This window comes from Drosophila simulans, chromosome X, assembly GCF_016746395.2.
Source record: "Drosophila simulans strain w501 chromosome X, Prin_Dsim_3.1, whole genome shotgun sequence".
Lineage (NCBI taxonomy): Eukaryota > Metazoa > Arthropoda > Insecta > Diptera > Drosophilidae > Drosophila > Drosophila simulans.
In genome coordinates this window covers 11639753-11659089 of record NC_052525.2, presented here as the reverse complement: position 1 = coordinate 11659089, position 19337 = coordinate 11639753, and the positions used below count along the sequence as shown (strand labels likewise).

Sequence of the window (19337 nt, the reverse complement as noted above, 5' to 3'; positions counted from 1 at the left end):
TGAGCTTGGGCCATGTCCTGTTTGTTGCTCCTGCATGTTTGCGGATTCCATGCATGCAAGTGTCCTATTACGCCTAGCATGTCCTTGCATCCTGCTCATTCGGCTTTTGTACTTGTCTCTGCATTTAACCCGAAACCCCTTTATTTCTGCCTGAGCTGGGAGCTTGGACATTTTATAGGATCTGGATCTGGAGGGCTTCACAAATTGCCTCGGTCAACCAGATTTCCTGAAAATAATATTCTGGTTTCCATATTTCTAAAGCCCATCGCTTTTAAATAAAAATAAGTGCATTTACTACACTTTTAAAGCCAAGTGTAGGGTACATTATGTTTTATAAAAAATTAATATGATTAAGATTCGATGATGAAAACTAATTATAAATTAGATTCTTGAATAAGTTTAAATTATATATTTTCTTTCATTTAAGATCAAACTGTATCTAATTACTTACTTACTTTAGTTGAATTCAAATATGATTTAAATTTCAGTTAAATTTTCTTTAAGACTTCGGCTGCAATTCGCATTCAAATTAAATTAAACGAGAAACAAAAATGCGAGAATATTTTGCATACATTTAAATGACAGCTTTAACCAACTTTTTCGCTGCAAATGTCACAATTTTTGGCTCTCGATTTCCGGCAACACTGCCGGCATTTTCGACTCCGTTGGTCCCGTTTGCTTTTTGGCCCCGCCGGTTGGTCTCGGTTTTATTCAGCATGGCAGCAAATTATTTTTAATTATCGCCATAGCTGTCCGCCATTTCTGTCCGTTCTGTCCAATGTCCACTGTCCACTGTCCGCTGTCACTGCCGCTGACGCCGACCGCTCTGCCCCAAAGCAAAAATGGACAAAACACCAAACAAAAAAAAAGAAAAAAAATGGAAAAATGAAAAATAACTTGGAAACGCGAACAAACGAATGGGAACCGCAGGTAATTTCCACGGCTTCTGCCACGACAGGTGCACAACAATATAAAGCTTATCGGCCTGGTTCCCAATCAAGTCTAGTTTTCGGTGGCGATCACAAAATTTGGTTGTCAATTTCGTTTGGCAAAAAAAAAAAAAATAATAATAAAACACTTGTGAAAGTTTGCTACTACTGATATTTTACTTGCTATTACTAGAAAATATTATACTGCAATATATAATTTATATATAATTTCTTTTCTACCCTTTTCTTACCCAATTAATTTGAAATTTATCGTTCAAACCAATTGGTTTTCCAACTGCACTGATTCGTACCCCTAAATATTCGATAAATTTGTGGCAATCTTGCCAACCATGAGTAGTAGCACAAATAATGGCATTTCAATTTCCCATATTGGAAAACTTTCGTATTGTCGGCGTGCAAGAAGTCGTGAAAAGTGAAAATGCGAACGAGATTTTCCCCACTGAATACGAAAGTGCGAACGAATTCCGAGCAGTTGTAATGTAAGCATCGCAAAACATTTATGAGTCCCCACATGTAAATCACACACACACAAACACAGACGTGTAACACACATGTACAGACACACCCACACAAGAGCAAGAACAGCAACAGCAACAAGGAGTTGCCCAGACACCGGCCAACTGGTTATCCCTTTAGGAAATCAACTAAGCATTTTAATTAACTTTGCCGAAAAACGGAACCGAAAACAGGAAAAAAAAAACTAGAAGAAATGCCGAGAAACCGGAAAAACAAAGGGGGGGAAAGCCCCAAAGAAGAAGAAGCAGCTGAAAATATGACCAAAAGCCGCAAAACTAAAGTTAAAGCCGATGGTAAAGGATGGTAAAATGCATGGGGATATCATGATAATTTACTGAAAGCGCAACCATTTGTACACAGATACAGCTACAGAGATACCCACACACGCACACTCACACTCCCACACACACACACACACACACATACAATCAATATTAAATTTCCGCTTGCCACATCTTTATTTGCTTTTTGTTGTACCCCAAACAATGAGGGGCCAAAGGGGCAGGGGTCAAAGGGCAAGTGCCATCACATGCCTCTGCAGCCCCTCCCCCTTCTAAACACACACACACACACAGAGAAGCCCCCTGGAGTGTAACGTGAGCAAAGTGCAACTAATTTCCAAAAGGCAAATTTTATTATATTTTTAGCCCACATATAACAGTGGCAAAACGAGGAATGCGGGCTGAATTCCCAAATGCACATCTAAACTGCCTTTGGCCCACAACACACAAAACAGAGTGAAAAATAATGTGTCCAAAAGGGTTTTTCAAAAGAAAAAAGAAAAAAAAATCATTTCACAATCAATGCAGTAATTGGTTTATTGGCATTAATTAAAATAAAATCCATTTATATATGATTTAATTTGTTGGGTCATATATTTATAAATTACTTTTTTTTTATGATAATGTAAAGCTAAAGCTCGTTTACTAATTAAAGAATTATATAATAATCAGTCAGCATTTAATTTTTTCGTTTTCGTTTGTAATTCTTAAATCGTTTGAAATGCTTGCATGCCATAGTGATAAGTACCTATGTTTTTCTCTCAGTGCAGGCACACATTGAAGGTGATGCACACACTGAGCACTGAAATGAAAAAGGGGCAAGGCGAGCGAGAGAGAAAGTTTGCCAACTCAAGTTGAGGCCGATGATGAAGAGTTCAACGTAAAACTTTCATTTTATTTACCATGAGTTGGCAGCAAAATTGCTGGCAAAAACTGGAGCCCCAATGATTAATAAACAACCAACAAACGAAAGGAGAGCTCTGTTCGACAAAACAGCAAAAAGCCAAAAAAAAAAAAAAAAGAAAATGGAAATAGTAAGAAAAACAAGCAAACGTATTGATAGCCATGCTGCCAAAATTGCTGGCAAGCCATTAGAGCCAACGCAAAATGGTCAATTATCAACAGTATCAGTGGAAATTGGCCAAGCATAAGTTTGGAAATATTTTATAGAAATAAATGCACTTGATTCTTACATGTAACATAGATTTTTGGAGATTGCTTTTTAACAGTTAAACAGCAGGAAAATATTAATGCAAATGAATTTAGGTATTTTATGTAGCCCAATTAGTTGTTATTTATTGGTAGTTTTCGATTAAGTGACTCTTTGGGCTAATATCACCTATATTCCTTTTAATTCCTACCAAATTATTGATAAAATATGGGGAGCCTATTGATTAGCAGGCCTATTTTTTTAGTATTTATCGCCTGCATGAAGTTTTGCATACTTTTCCGCTGGATTACCCAGCTTGACCCAGTTGATCCTGGCTGGCAACAGAAATATTAACTTGAGCAATTTAATCCTTGCTCATGCGAGTGTCCCCATGTCAGCCCCAACTCCTCCTCTGTTGCCATCGCTGTCCCTTTCGGAACCTTCCGTCTCTGTCAGGCTTAAACTGCAGTCATAACAATAAATTTCATTTGCACGTTCCGACTTGGCCTGGAACTCTTGGCTCCTTGACTCCTTTACTTGCACTTCGTCCTGCCGGCAACTGCTTCTGCTTCTGCTTCTGCCTCGCCTAGTTCTTCTTCTTCACGTTCGGCTTGAGGTCCTTCTTGGAGTGCTTGTGGCTCGTCTCTTCTTCACCCAGTGTCGACCGAGAGAGGTGGAGGTCCTTGTTGTTGGCTGTTTCGGTTGGCTGAGCTTGAATTTGACATAATTTCCCATGGCCAAGTGTCGTAAAGCTTTCACAGCACAAACATTCCTTTTTTTTCGTTCTCTTTGCCAGAATTACTTTATGATTTATACACATTGCGATATTGATACAGCCGAAGAGAGCTCAGCGACTTAGATATGTTGGATATATTTTTGGTTAGATAGCTAGACAGATGGATAAGCCCTCGTCCTTTGAGCCACACTTCATTCGCAGTGCAAATTGCATTTTTTGACACTTGACAGCGCCAATTTGACTGCCAGAAATTTCAATTACCCTCTGCGGAAAGCGTGCTTCGCTTTCGATTTCATTTTTTCAACCTATTTTCAACCTTTTTTTCGCCCGTTTTTTTTTTATTTTTTTTTTTTCCTTTTTCACTGGCTGGAAAATAAGTTATCTGTTTTGGATTTTGAGTCGGTCTGATTCGAAGTTTTGTGTGCGAACGCGTATGTGGCAAATATTTCAAATGCATTTGGGGCCGCGAAATGAATTGAATTTGTATCGATTGCAACGAGAGTATCGAGCGCAGTCATCTATATGCAAAATAAAACTAAAAACCAACTGTACGAGCTCAATTCACAAGATAAATATAAATGGAAAGGAAATAAAATCAATCAGTAGTCAAATGCTATATTCCACGGGCGGGCCAAAATAAAATTAAAACTTTCTTTATGGCCCTAAATTTCTAAATTAAATTTACTAGATGTGAACAAGTTTAAAGTGGTGCCGAAAAATATAATTAGAAGTTAATAAATGAGGAACTATGATCTGCGAAAGAATACATTTTAAATTTAAATTAAATGATGAGGGAAGAAACCAAAAACTTATTACATTAAATTTAAAGTTGGCAAGTATCTAAAAAATATGAAGTTGCTTGCCAACTTGTGCGATAAATTCAAATGAAATCCAGCTGAAAAATGCGTTTTTTTCAAGTGGAAGTTAGGATGGACGGCTCTTCTTGGTTGGCATATCGATAGCACACTATTTGCATTCAGCTCCTTTCATATTCACTTTGTTCAGGCCAACTTTAGCTTCTGGCCAAAAGCCTTTGCTTTCGCTTCGTTTTGGATAAGTAAAGGCGGCAAATGTTTGTTCCTCTTTAGTCTAGGCCATTTCTACTTTTTCGCATCTGGCGCTGTCATTGCTTTGCGCTTTCATTCTGCCATTTTGCCTCTTTTTTCTAGCTTTTCCTTTTATTTTCTAGTTTTTCCTCCTCGTTTTCTATTTTTTTTTTTTTTTTTTTTGTTTTTTGCATAGTTCAAGTCATGTTGCCCAAAAGTGGGTGGGTTTGCCAACTATTTTGTAGGTTATTAGGGCGTAACGCGCTCGCTCATACCCATACATTCAAGCATTTCTATAGACAGACAGTAACGCCCTCGCACACACATGCACTGCGCAAAATACTTCATACAGAATGGAAAAAATTGTATTTAATCTTTAATTCATACCAAGTGTGAATAATAATCACAACCATGGATTCAACAAGTTATAAAGCATTTATGTTGAATATTTTGATCCATAAAATAGTAAAAATAGCATAAGCTTATTTGTGTAAGTCATAAAAAAAATCTTAAAATTAATATTTTATAATTTTCTAAAAGTAAAATTTGTTTTTCCATGTGCACGATATATGAAATGATGTTTGGGGGATTTTCTGGGTGGACTAGTGGGCGGCATTGTGGAGACATAAACACGGATTTAAGTTTGCAAAAATCTGGCATTGTTTTAGTTGTTTGCTAAGGCAGCTGCATTTGCATTCGCATTCGGATCGTCCCTTTAGGGGGCTTTACCCCAATGGATATTGCACATGACTTTGGCCAAGACTATTTTCGCTGGGCTTCGGTCCAATAGTAATAGGATACAAAACTAAATCAGAGTGCTTGTAAGTTGAAAATGACCCAAAAATATTTAATAGTTTCCTATTTAGGGAAATGCCACAGCACGTTATTACTTGGAATTTTAGTTTGAAAATATAATAACATATAATGGAAAATAAACACTTAATCAGCTTGTAGACATCTTTAAATAATAAATAGAGCTAAAGTTTCCAATCCATTTAAATAATAAATACAATCAATAATCAAATCTTTTAATTAGTTTAAGACCTCATTTTTCATCTAAAAAGTTTTCTGGATAATCACTCTTGCGTGTCCTTTCCCCGTCCAAAGCGATTAATATCCAACGATTAATTCGTTTTTTGTCAACATTTGGCCTTTAAAATTACACTTGGCCAACCTCTGGAAGTAAAGTTTCTTCTTAACACTAACCATTCCAAAAGTTCATTTATTGTGAAAGGAAAATCCCGCAAATTAGCGAGGGTCATTGTCCGGCTTTTCCCTTTTTACCCCGCCATCATTTTTTATTTTTCTTTAAGCCAAACGAACCAACAAGTCGTTCATCGATGCTTATCGAGTGGGAAGCCCCTTTGCCGAAAACAAAGCGAGAAATAAAAAAAAAAAAAATAGGAACCCAAAACCTGCGACTGTGGGAAAAGTTGGCCGGCTTCTCTGTTTAAAGCGGATTTGATGCTGAATATTATTTATGGGGATGCCTTTTATTTCCAGGACGAAGGGGACGACCCTTAAGAGCCATGGCCCATGAATGTCTGTGTCCATGTGTGCGGTTTCAAAAATATTTGCCAACATTCTTCGGGTATTTAAACAAAGATTTATTTTATATTTATATCGTGTGTGTCCTGTTCCATCCCCAGTGTCTGTGTGTCCGTATGTTTGTCTCTTGCTGTGTTGTATATATCCCGTCTAAAACGAGAAACGGACAGCGAGCAGAGGAAAAACGGACAAACGGAAATTGCAAGTAGAGCGTTGAATCCTTTTTGCTTGAACACGTCCTGCACACACACACACACACACACACACTTGCATGTGTCTATCTGTTGGCCATTGTTCGAGGATTTGTTTGGGACTTGTTTCATATTTTACGATAACTCCATTTATTGCTGCTCCTTCATCGTCGTTGCGGGTCTTTAAACATGAAATAGGGTTATCAGTTAGTGGAGCATGACACTTTCGGTTAGCCATTAGCCGGGTGGCATGAGAAGCGCCGCGGAGGGCGGCGTTATCAATCATACGCACTGTGGGCGGGACGGGTTACGCGCTACAGGCGAGCGGCTTAATTGATGCGACAGCTGCAATGTGCATATTTTGTCTATTAATTTGTGTTTGTGCATAATTGGGATTAATTATGCATAATCGTGATTAACAGTCCAAATGCAAATGGGCTGTCATAATTAGCCCGCCCACACGAGTACCGCTTATCATTTCCCCCCCAGAGATTTGGCTTTCTTTCAATGTGTCCGTGTATTTCAAATTTACGACCTTTACACGTGACCCCGATGCGTATAATTTTATCTTTTGCAACAGACACACACGAACACTCACGATATGGTTTGGGAATAAAATAGATAAATGCCGGGGAACACAACGCGAATTTGTACGCTGATATATATACATATATATATATATATTTTGATATTTTGACCAGCTGCCAGTCGTTTCGCATTTTCGCTGATTACATTGGGGACTTGGCCCATTCAATGCATTTATTTCAAACTTTTGTTGCTGCGGTTTCGTGAATTTTTGCCTCAGTTTTATCGAATATCCTTTAATACTCTTGTAGGTGTACTTTAATTAACAATTGACAGATGTAATTTTTGATACATTGCATTTCTCGTTCTCTTTTTTCAGAGCTTGCCTAATTTTTTTCGTAGTTTTTCCCAGCCGAACTTCATTGGCTGCCAATATGAGTAGATCAAGGGCTTGTGACTACATTCTTTAGATTAAGTCACCGATTAGCTTTGATAACTCGCAACCTACTTACTCTGACACCCTTTCACATTGTTTTAGTTTTTTCTTTTTTTTTTTTGTTGGCTTGGCCCCAGCCCAAGTAAACAAACTTTTGGCACCCGAGCGAAAGATTTTCGTTGATATTTAGATGGGGGGTACAAACAACTTTTATGGGCTAAGTAGAGCCCCAGCCATAGCGTACAACACCCCCAAAAACATTATCCAGGGAGAAACCGAAAAATTAGCGACCCTTTTTAGCCGTTTATCTCGCTTTTTATTTGGCCAAGCGCTTTTGGCACACAGCGCTGCTCCGAGTTTTTCCGTAATTTTGTTTATTAAAAGTTGGCTGACCCCGCCTTAAGAGTGATTCCCCCTCCGCTCTGCTGCTTTTCCCGCTGGCTGGGAAATTAATTTTTCTGAATTTCGTACAATTTTCGGTGGTTTGCCAAGTGTCATTAGTTTGCTGTTTGGCAGCCAGCTCGGAGACATAGTTAAATTAGCTAAACATTGCGGTGGGTGGTTCATAAAAGGTTGGAAAAGGGGAAAATTGGAAAGGAAAATCAGCAGCAGCAGCAGCGAACTCCAACTGAGTTTCCCTTTTGCACTTCACTACACTCGAAAAAGGCGAGCAAAGTTTTCGCATAAAAATTTAGATAATGTTCGTGCGGGCAGAGTGGGTGTTGGAAAATGCGGAATGCGAGTGTGAGTTCTTTTCAAAATGCACTTAATGGATTTCGGTGTGCTGGCCAAAAGTGGGCGTGGCCACAGTGCGGTTGCAACGCCCCTTTGGCGAAAAATTTGATTTGGCTACAAAGGAATTTAGTGGTGGTGGCGTTGAAAATGTTGGTTGAGATGTTGCCGCAGTGATGGAAATTTTGCATGTTCATGTTTCCGAGCGTTTTTCGACAGTCAATCAGTGTGGCCATGAAATTGGGTCAATCGCAAAATTAATTAGGAACTGTGGGAATTTTTGAGGCCATTACATCAATTATGGTATTAGTAAAATTAATAAACAATGGATTTTCTTTCATACAAGTTTGTTCATGTTAGCTAGTTCTTTATTACACCAATTAATAGAATTATGTTTCCAAACAAAAGCCATTCCATGTAATTGATGCGTTTTCCAATTTAAAGTATTTTTGAGAGGCTATATTTCTACTATATATTTCTTTAATTAGTGAAATCTAATCTCTAATAATTATTTCCACTAAAATAGTATACACAATTAATCATTCTAGGGGTTGTGTTACATAAATTAAATTAAATCCGTATTGAATACAAAATAACACGTATATTAGTAACAGTGAACAACCCTTCCATCCACTTGAGTTTTTCCCTTCACAGTGGCTTAGGTGGCCCAATCAAAGCCAGTCGACTTGAAGCCATAACGTAGCCGCAATGGTGGCTCAATACAAGTTAAATAGAGCTAACAGGAAGCCAAATGTCAAAACAATATTGCATTGGCTAACACTGGCTCAATCGGCCAGACTTTGCACAGCACTTCAGCAGAAGCAGCTCTGCGGGAAACTTCGAGGAAAACTGGGAGAGTGGGGGATGAAAATCAAGGAAAATCAGGGACGAACTCGAATAGCACTCGAAGGAGAAGCGAAAGGAGCCCAAAAGGACGAGGACTGGTGTGAAGGGGCGCCGTCACTTATCAACCATTTATAAACAATAAGCGAATATAAACAAGAAACTTTGAGCCAGCTAACGTCAAAATGCATTACATCGAGACCGAGGAATCGAAGCTGGGGGGTAAAAAAGCTCAGATAAATGGCTGAAATATGGCAAGCAAAATGGTCGAAGGGTGCGCAAATTGTCGGCAAACCGGGATCGAGACGAAAAGTCGGGGGAAAAGTCGGAGGAAAATTGCGGGGCTAGCTCCAAACATGTCAATGTGAAAAGTTCTTTTCTTGTATATTTCGTTCCCTCTCTGATTTCTCCAAAGTTGTTTCCCTTATTGCAAGTTATCGCAGTAAAGTTGCGCAAAAAAAAAGGAGGAGAAAACGACGACGTAAAAAAGGCAGAGAAAAGTTCCACGTTGATGTTTTGTTTACGAAATATGAAAGGGAAACGTATGGCCCAGAAAGGTGGCAAATAAAATTCCAAGACGAGGGTGTTGTCCTGGCCAAAATGGCTGGCAAGTTTTGGCCAAAAAAGGGCGAAAAAAAATATGGATGGGGCTGCCAAGTTGGCTTAGCGAGTGGACGACATTGTGTGCGCGTCTATATCAAAACGTATTTCATGCACATTAGTTGCGCTTTTATGAACTTCAAGTTGTCATTTGCCCGGCGACCCAAAACAAAACTTGATGTTCGTTTGTCTTGCTCAACACTAGGATAAAGTTGGGAAAATCGTCATACGAATGACAAAAGTTTAAAAATAATATGCTTGCAAGGATTAGATGGAAACAATTGTACTTCTATATCAGATTGGTTGAGACTTTCAGCTTAATTCATTAAAATTCCTGCGTCTGTGGCCTAAAATATTTTTAAAAATATTTATTTAAAAAAAAAAACCGAATTAAACTTTATTATCTTTATATTTTTTAACATTTTCTTTAGGAATTTAATTTATAATTGGCAGACTTTACGAATATATATATTATTTGATAGTTATTTTTCGGGTTTCCATCTTCTCTGCTATGCAGTATTTATTTTTTCTGAGTGCACCTCGACAGGATTCCCTTTTGATGTGCCATATCCTGCCGTTCGTCCTTGTCTTGTCTCGCAGCTGCAAATGACAAGAATTTGTTGCTACTTCGTGGCATGTAAATATTAACTTTAAACAGAATGCGACAGGCCACGCAGTCACGCCCACTTTCTTCGGTTAGATAAAACTTTTTACTTTTTTTATATATATAAATATATACCTCCCAGTTCGCCCAGTTTGTCCGCAAAATTTCTCGCAGAGCGAAACAATTTTTTGTTCAAGTTTATGAACACCGCCTGAAGTTCAGCTCAGCTCCGCTCAGATACTTGTTCGTATCGTTCTCGTCCTGGTTTTAATCCGCCAACTTTAGCAAAACGAAAGAGGAGAAGGAGGCTGGAATGGATTTGGCTGGGGCAACTTGCAAGTTTTGTAATTGTTGGCGATTGCAGTCACATCCAGCTTATGGACACCCCGGCAAAACTGAGACGCTTCATTAGGGCGACGTTATGACACTTTGCCCTATCAGAAAGAATGTTGCCATCCAGGCATCCAGGCATCCTGGCCCTTGGCCCTTAGCCCTTAGCCCTCGATAGCCAACGGGGTAGACAAAGAGCTACCAATCCCTTTCCTATCCCTGCACTGTTAACGCTCTGGTACACGTGCCAACGTTGCGTATGATTGATGAACTGGGCGGAGGTGGACGGGATGGCCATAACGGCCATAACAATAACAGGCAAGGACACTCGACTGCGTGAGTTGTGTGCGAAACGGCGAAAAAGGACGCGAGCAGGGGCACTGTGCAAAAAAATGTGCAGAAACTGCCAATCATTATGGTCAATCAAGTTTGGAAAGCTGCCAGTATTATTAACGTAAAAAATAAACAGAAAATATATTCTTTTAGCATATTCTTTAATGAGTATTATTGCCATTAATATTACTATAATTTCTCAGTGTTAAAACGAATATGTGGCAAAATATGGTGAAGTCAACAATGGTAAAAAAAAACAACTTTGAAATTTCGAATACTCTGTCAGAATAATCAAAAATGTTGATAAAGCGATTGCATGACACAGGAATCGTAAACAGTTTTATTTTAGATGCAAAAAGGTAGTTTAAAAATCGAATAGGTAGCGGAAATAGTTTTGTATTCAGGCACAAACAAAAACAACAACAAAAAAAATGGTAAAAAGAAGCACGTAAAATGCAAGGGCCGTCAAACAAGAAGTAAGACACAATTTCATTAAATGTCCAAACGAATAAACTTCTGACCGTCGGAAAGCAAATCAAATGCAGAGGGCTTACATAAAAAGGGAAAAACTGGTCACGAACCGACTAATCGAATCAAATCTAGGAGAACGAAATGCCAAGAAAATAAAGACATCTTGCCACTAATATTATTTGAGGGCTGTTGCCACAATATTTGCCTCAATTTAGCCAACTTCTCGCAATCCTTAAACACACAAGATAGTCACGCATAAATTGGAACTATTTTATTGCCCTGCACTCGGATTGCAAAGACGACGAGCAGAAAATCAATGGAGATTCAACTCAATTTGGCCGAGTTGCATTTTATACTATATATAAAATATATATATGTGTGTATATATGTGGGACTTACAGTTTATCCCGCTGTTTGCTCACCAATCGAGGCAGCAAAAATAAAAGCAACGTGAGTCGTTGTATAAAAGGCAGGTGTACATACATATGTACGTACGCTGGCACACGCGGCGTATGCGCAATTTTCCTTTAATGCACAACAATGACAATTTGACAATCGACAAAGGTCCCCGAAGACCGCGCAGTGTGGAATATTTATAGAAAGCGAGACAGGAGTGGTGCTCCGCATGTTTATTTATTTTGATTTTGATTGAATAAGTGCTAAGGCAAGCCCCGATTTACATCCATTTTTATATAGCAGTGTTGTTGATCCCGCCCTTAAGGACGACGATTCCTTTGGCATATTTACGCGCCATTTCAGCCAAAATGCACAAAAAAAAAAAAGAAATGAAATGAAAAGAAAATAAGAAGAGAAAACTGAGAAGAAGATGAGTTGGCAACAAGGAGCAACAAATTCAGTTTATATATGGATTTGGTTTGTTCTTTCATTTTCTTCTTCGATTTTAGGACTTATAAAATATTTAAATTTTGGCTTTTTTCCGACTGTTTTCATGACTCGGTGACAGGCAAACAAATAGGGAGACAAGTGCAGTGGACAGGACAAAAATAGGAGACTGGCAACAGGACACAATCCGAACAGGACTCAAGGCCATCAATCAATGGCACCAGATTTAACAGGTGAAGCATTGGAAATACCTGGTTGAAATTCTTTATTTTGGTTAGGCGACAACAAATTTTACGACTACACATTAATTGTAGAAGAAAAATCAATCAATAATCAAATTCTTAATTCTTTTTCGATGCATAAGTTTTCAAAGGTTTCCCTCTTTTGACTGGATATATATTTCAGTAAAATATATTAAATTTAACAAAGATTCACATACCCAAGACCAATATCGACAGCAAGCAAAACGAATAATCACTCGGAGATGCCAATCAAAGGACTTCCCTTTTGGAAAATGCAAAACTACAGTCTGCCCTCGGCAAACGGCACTCGGGGCGAGAACTCTTCAGCGGGACTTTAAAGCAAATTAAGTGGCACACAGCGAGAGTCTGCGTATTTTCAGCTGTTCCCAGTGGGCGGTGGTGGCATGGAAATGTGCACGGGGAGTTGGCACTTTCCTGCTCCTGGTTTCTTATTATGCATTTTCCCAGGCACACACACACACACATACACACTCAAACACGGCCAGTTCCGTTGACCTCGCTTTTATTCTTATGGCATACTACACCTATACTGCACTCTCTGCCGACTTGATAGCACACTATTCACCACTTCACTTGCTGCAAACTTCCTTCCGTCGCCGGTTGTTTTTTCTTTTGCCTGTCGGACATTTCAGAAGGAGTCTCCAGCGGATGTCCCAATGAGTGATCAACGATCGTCAGAAGTAGAGGGTTTCTCCATTCCAGAAGGACAATAATTTTAATGCACTAAGAAATGTTTAAATATTTAAGGGAGACCCTTAAAATGCTACCCTTAAATGTACATCGCACATTAAAATAACTTTAAAATTTTTCTTATCGCTTATAAAAGCAGAATTCCATAATTAATTTAAATAAAATGTCCCTTTGAAGTGCCCCGCGTACATTTTGAATTAAATTAAAATCCACATGCCTCAGTGCATTTCGCCCAGTGAACAATTAAAATTGGAGGAAACGAATTAAATAACAACAGACTGAAGTTGAAAGCATCAAACAACGAGAGCAGCGAAAACAACAGCTCCGCAAGGTAATTATATAATCAGGTGTCCATGACAGGCATCAGTTCCACCCACACTCACCTTTCACCTTTCGCCACCACTCGATTCGCAGTGCCCACCCCCGGCGTGACCCCTGACCCGCGGACCCATTGGTGCGAGCGAGACGAAATACAGGCCTGGCACAAATTGTAACCTTTGATGAAAGTTTTTCGCAAAAACTTTTCGCCACGACAACGAACTCGATTTTCATTATCAGGCAAAAGTTGGTCGCATTTGTAGCATTTTGTTGCCGTTGCCTTTTGCATTTTGAGCGGTCTATGTGGGTGACTGTGCGTGTTAGTGTGTGTGTGGGTGTGGGTGTGTGTTTGTGTGTGTGTGCCACGCTAATTAACAGGCCTGCCAGGCGACCACTCTCTATTTTGCCATCCCTACACTGCGAGAAATTCACTTAGCACCAAGTTGCAAAACACTTAGCATCAAACTTTTAAATCTAATAATAGCCAAATTAATTATTAATAAAATATAACATATATATTTAATGTTCAATATTTCAACACTTGGCTATTCCAAAAAAAAACTTGCCCTTAAAAATATATGTAATTGAACTCGTTTGATTGTACTACCAAATTGTATCACATCCTAATACTATTATACTAGATAAAATTATGAGAAAAGTAATTTAATAAATATTCCCTCGTAAATTAAAATTCCTTAGAAATTCATATTTTTATTTTTGTTTATTTTTTTCAGTGCACTCTTTTTGTATGGCAGCAAGGCAGAAAACTTTGCCGCTTTTTGCCTAATACGCATGCATACATAATTGAGGAAAGGCCACCACCACCCACACACGCACACACACATGCAGACAGCCTCATCTATTTCCATATGCATATCAATACGCACACACACACACACACACAGACATTCAGCAACACTCTAATAAACACAGATACAAAGCCTAACGCACGCACATTAATGCGGTGAGCCCGAAAATCATTGAAGCAACACAAGTAGAAATCCTGAAGAGTTTAGAAAAATCATGGAGCTTAGTTTGATACCCTATGATCCCATAAAACAAAAGAAGCTGAGTAAAATCCGATAATAGTTCAATATTTATAACAACGGCATTTAAATTGTAGCTAAAATTGTATAGAAAACTTAAATGTTATTGATAGTAAGCTTTCTAGTTAAGTTTTAAAATATTCGTGGCAAAGGATTTTTGTATCTAAAAAAAGTCCTAGTTGCACATTGAGAAGTCCAACAAAAATGCAAGCAACTTAATAAAATCATAAAGCTTATTTAACCACTCAGTTCGTATAACGAATTCAAGGTATATTCGCACATATCCCATTATTCCGATGGCGAGTGTGTGGGGTATATAAAAAGGCACTTTACTTTGTCGACCAACCTTTTGTCCATATGTGTGTGTGCGTATGTGTGTGTGTGTGGGCACTTTGTATCTATGTGCGCCTGTGCTTTGTGTATCCTTTGGCTGTGAAATTGCATTTCATGAATGGTAATGTGCTATGATGCGAGCCTCTCACCTTGCTGCCCACAGCACTCCGAATGCCGCCCAACTCCCACCCATTTGGTGACCTTGCTGAGTGGTCGGCATATCTGTGGCCATGGCTCCATGGAGCTCCAAAAGGTTCCACACCCAAAAAAAAAAAACAAAAATAATGCAAATTGAAGCTAATGCTGCCAGCTGGGGGCTATGCGAAATTCCAATTGAAGTTGAAGGCCGAAATGTTTGATGGACTCAATCAAGATGGAAAATAAATGATGATGATGCGACTTGTTGGTCGAGAAACTGCTTGAAACTTACACACAAAAAAAAAACCAAATTTAAGAATGTAATATCAAGAATTTTATAACACTCAAGTTTCATTGATATTTTCAGTAACATCTTGATCTGCTTATAGGCAATTTAAGTCTACTTAAATCATGAACTTGCATTGCGATATGGATTTTCACATCAGTTCTTGCTACAATTGGCCAAATGGAACCGAGATGTTCTTGTTGTTTATTAAATGGGTGAACAATTTCAATTTTACTCAAATCGAATTCAAATCCCAAGGTTTCGACACGCTTTGAATGTTGTTCACACAGGATTCTGTCGTTGGGGCAACTGGGAAAATGGGAAAATGGAAAATGACCTGGAAAAGCGATGGGTTGGGGTTGTTGGGTGCCTGGGTGACTGTTTTGTGGTGGGTGTCAAAGAGCTGTTGTTTGCCTGGCACAAGCAATCGAATTGAAATTGTTGTCCCTATTTCGATGCGAAGTATTTAGCACATGCACAAATAATTGAAATGCAGCTGAGTCTTCATTTCCTTTGGCTTTCAGCCATCATTGAGTGCGCTAATAAATAAATTACTCATAACCCATCCATATATCGCATATATCGTCAATTTACATATGTGTATGTGTGTACATATATTTGGGCACTCTGGGGTTTTACAGGAAATTATCGAAAATTGAATGCAAATACATAATGTGTATAAAACAACAACAGAAAGCCGGACAACAAACAGATATAAATAGATGGACAATTTGCTTATTGTTTTGCATTGTATTGGGTATGCAAAAAAAAGGAAAAAAATAATGCACAGAAAAGTAGAGAGAGCAAAAATTTAAATAAATAATTTCGCATGATTTTGCCGTTGTGTGTGCATTATTTATTTACCAATTTGTTTTAATTTCCCATAGAAATCCATCGAAATCATAAATAAATGCATGCAAAATCAACCGGAAAACCCAACGCTCTTCTGCTGCGCATTGATGCACGTACGTGTCACAAATGGCTAAAACCGAAAACTAAAACTCCAGCTACAAAAAACAAACATGATAACATCTGCTCAGCTAATTGACTAAAGTGCCACTGCGTTAAATGTTAAATGTGTGTGGCATAAAAACACACTTGGCCCCATTCGAAACGCATTTGTCACAACATCGAGTGCCTGTCATCCATCTCTTTTAGCCAAAATACAAAAAAAAAAAAGTAATACAAAACAAAGCCATAAACTAGCCACTTAATCACTTTGTCTAAACAGATGCTGGCAATTGAAAATGCCAGAGTAACTATTTCATTAGAAACTCAAAGTGATTAAACATTCGAAACACTAAGCAATTAGTTTCAGCTTTTTATACAACAGTAATGTTATAAGTAAAATATTTTTTAAGTAAAGTCACTCACCTTTTAAACAAATAAATATACGATCAGAGATATTCTGCAAGAGATATAGAGAGAAAAATATATATTAATATTTAATTATATAAACAAGAAAGCTATAAATACGTATTAAACATTACTTTTTAATATAATAAATATAACTTTTTAGTTAAACGAGTAATACTAAGTCACTTACAAATGCAACATAAAGTTGAAACGATTGAAAGTAAGCCTGATTTTTTTTGGGTTGCGTGGGAAATGGGCTTCCATTTCTATATGAATAATAGAAAGCTGCATAAAAAGTGCAGCCGACGCAGCCAGAGCATTATGCAAATATGCGAATAAATATCTCTAAAACATTTGTTTCAATTTCCCCCCACCACCACCGCAGTAACCCCTTTTATAACCCCGTAATCCCGCTCAACCAATTCCACGGATGTCACATCGGATGCCCCAAAAAACGATTGGATCCAGCCGCCCCTATATCAACCCTGCAATATCATTCCATTCCATTCCCTTCCCATTTTATTCCATTCCATTCTATTCTATTCTATTCCATTCCTCCTGATGCTGCTGGCTTGCATAAAATGGTTTTGAGCCTGGTTTGGTGGCTCGAGTACAAAAGATTTTTGTGTGTCCCATAAATTTGCAACGCTGTCAGGCGCGTTTTTTTTTCTCTTATCAATGGGTGCGGGGGGTGTGGGGGTGGGGTTAGGGTATAGGGGATAGGGGGGGCGGTGTCAGCTAACCCCCATTTTTGTGTTGGCCTTGTAAAACATAGCAATCGAGATTTGTTTTAGGCAGCAGGGGATGGTGCACAAAAATGTGTTGCATACTTTGCTGCATATTTGTCGATTGCCATAATTAAGCCGTAAATGAGGCGCAAAGGGGGTGGCGCTTTCAAGGGTGAAGGGGAGGGTGGGGTGGGTAAAGTGGAAGTGGGTGGCTTGCCACATCATTTAATGCTCATTAAAATAACTGCGACGCGTATCCTTCCGCTCTGTCTGTCCCACTATCCCCAGCCACCCCCACCTGCATTTTCCACCCACTTTTCCCCACTCTTTCTCGCTTTTCCTCACTCTCTCTCCATCTTTCTCTTTCTCTCTCTTTTTCTCTCCCTCTCTCTCTCTTTTGGCATTTGCAGCACTTGACATTTTGCGGCGTTTTAATTTGGCGCACGCTCAAGTGCTCCTCCTCGTATTGCCAACAGCACTGGCATGGGTGGCGTGGGAAAATCACAAAACGGGATCCGTATGCAACTGCAAAAAGGGGTGATGGCCGGGAGCTAAGCTGGCAAATGAATTGCTATAAGGCTAACGGCATGCCCCAGCGGATAACGAGCTTTGATTGCCAGTCGAGAGTTGATGAAATATCATGCATGGCCACCGCACTCATCATCATCATCATCATGATCATTATCCGGATTTTCATCGTCATTAGAGGCAAAGGTACAAGCATTTGGTCTTAAGCCAAATCTATCTGGTAATTGCTTTTGAGCTACAGCACTCGTAGTCTCAGTCAATAGTGCATTACAAGTTCCTAACACGTTGAATGTTCAGCCAATATTGCATTTGGTTCATTACAACTCAAACAAAGTAGGGCAGAATATTCTTATATAATTTACTAAACAAAAAAAAGAAACCCTTCAATTCTACCACTTTCTCTTTTGGCAATCCACCAATAATTTTCTTTTCTTTTAGATTAAAAAACTCAAGCTTTTGAGCTCTTAGGATTAAATCATAGTTAAGCAACAATTTAAAAAATGTTGCGCAATTTTTGAGTTATTCCAACACACTTTATTTTAATAAATATTAAATCAGCACCCCTCCACTAATTGTGCGATTTAAAAGAGAATATTTAAGCAAGACCCCTGGCAAAATAACTTAATACCATGGAGTTTCACATAATCCGCAGTATTTATCGGCGAATGCCTTTCAAAAAACAAATTCCACTGCATTCCTTGAACATTTTTACACACCCCACCCACCAGCAGCCACTTGACAAGGCAAAAATATGAAGTTGATGTCTTTTGGCGCATTCCGCCTTTCAACTGGCAACTGTCACTCATAATTTGGACGAAGATACATTAGTGTGATGTGAGTGGGATTGCGATAGGGATTGAGGGCTTGGAATGGGTATGGGGATTCCGATTGGGATTGCAATAGGGGTTGAGGGTACTCGGTGCCTGGGGGGTGAATGGGGTATTCCTTATACATTTTGAATGCCAGCGACATTAGGTAGATGAGGTGGGTGGGCGGTAAGAGGCTTTGGTGTCTTTTATCGCCTTTTCATCGAAGTTATCTTGCATATTGCATGAGTCGTTCGCCATATGGAAATTTATGTGCGCACACACACACACATACACTTGCGCGAAAATCGTTTAAATTTGAACGTGCTCGAGTGTGTGCGTGTGTGTGTGTGTGTGTGGGCCACAAACATGTCCTTATACATCCTTATCGATATGTTGCCGCTTCTGCTCAGATGTGTGTGTGTGTGGGTGTATGTTGATGTGGCTTACTCAGTTATAGATTTCTTTGGGGACCCTGTTTATTATCCTTTTTTATATCCTAGCTGGCTTCTCCTACGTTTCTTTTTTATTTATTGATGTTGTACATTTGAGTTAAGGGCGCAAAGCGTCGCCGCATTCGTTAGCCATAACTGATGCCGTTTTTCTCTGCGTCCTGGAGGTCCGCGTCTCTCTCCCTTCCCCCCTTGCCATATTTTCCTCCATTTTCCACAAGCACACACACACACACACATCCTAGCACGACCTGCACT

At 39.0% G+C, this 19337-nt stretch overlaps 1 protein-coding gene across 3 annotated transcripts in view; it reads right to left on the bottom strand.

Annotated features, from left to right (window-relative positions):
- LOC6725770 (teneurin-a) overlaps positions 1 to 19337 on the bottom strand; it is a 198599-nt gene that overhangs the window by 163659 nt on the left and 15603 nt on the right. For all 3 annotated transcript variants that reach the window (XM_039297391.2, XM_044923645.1, XM_039297392.2), the window contains exon 3: positions 16584 to 16617. The gene's annotated coding sequence lies outside the window, so the exon portion shown is untranslated. The remainder of the gene's footprint in view (positions 1 to 16583; positions 16618 to 19337) is intronic.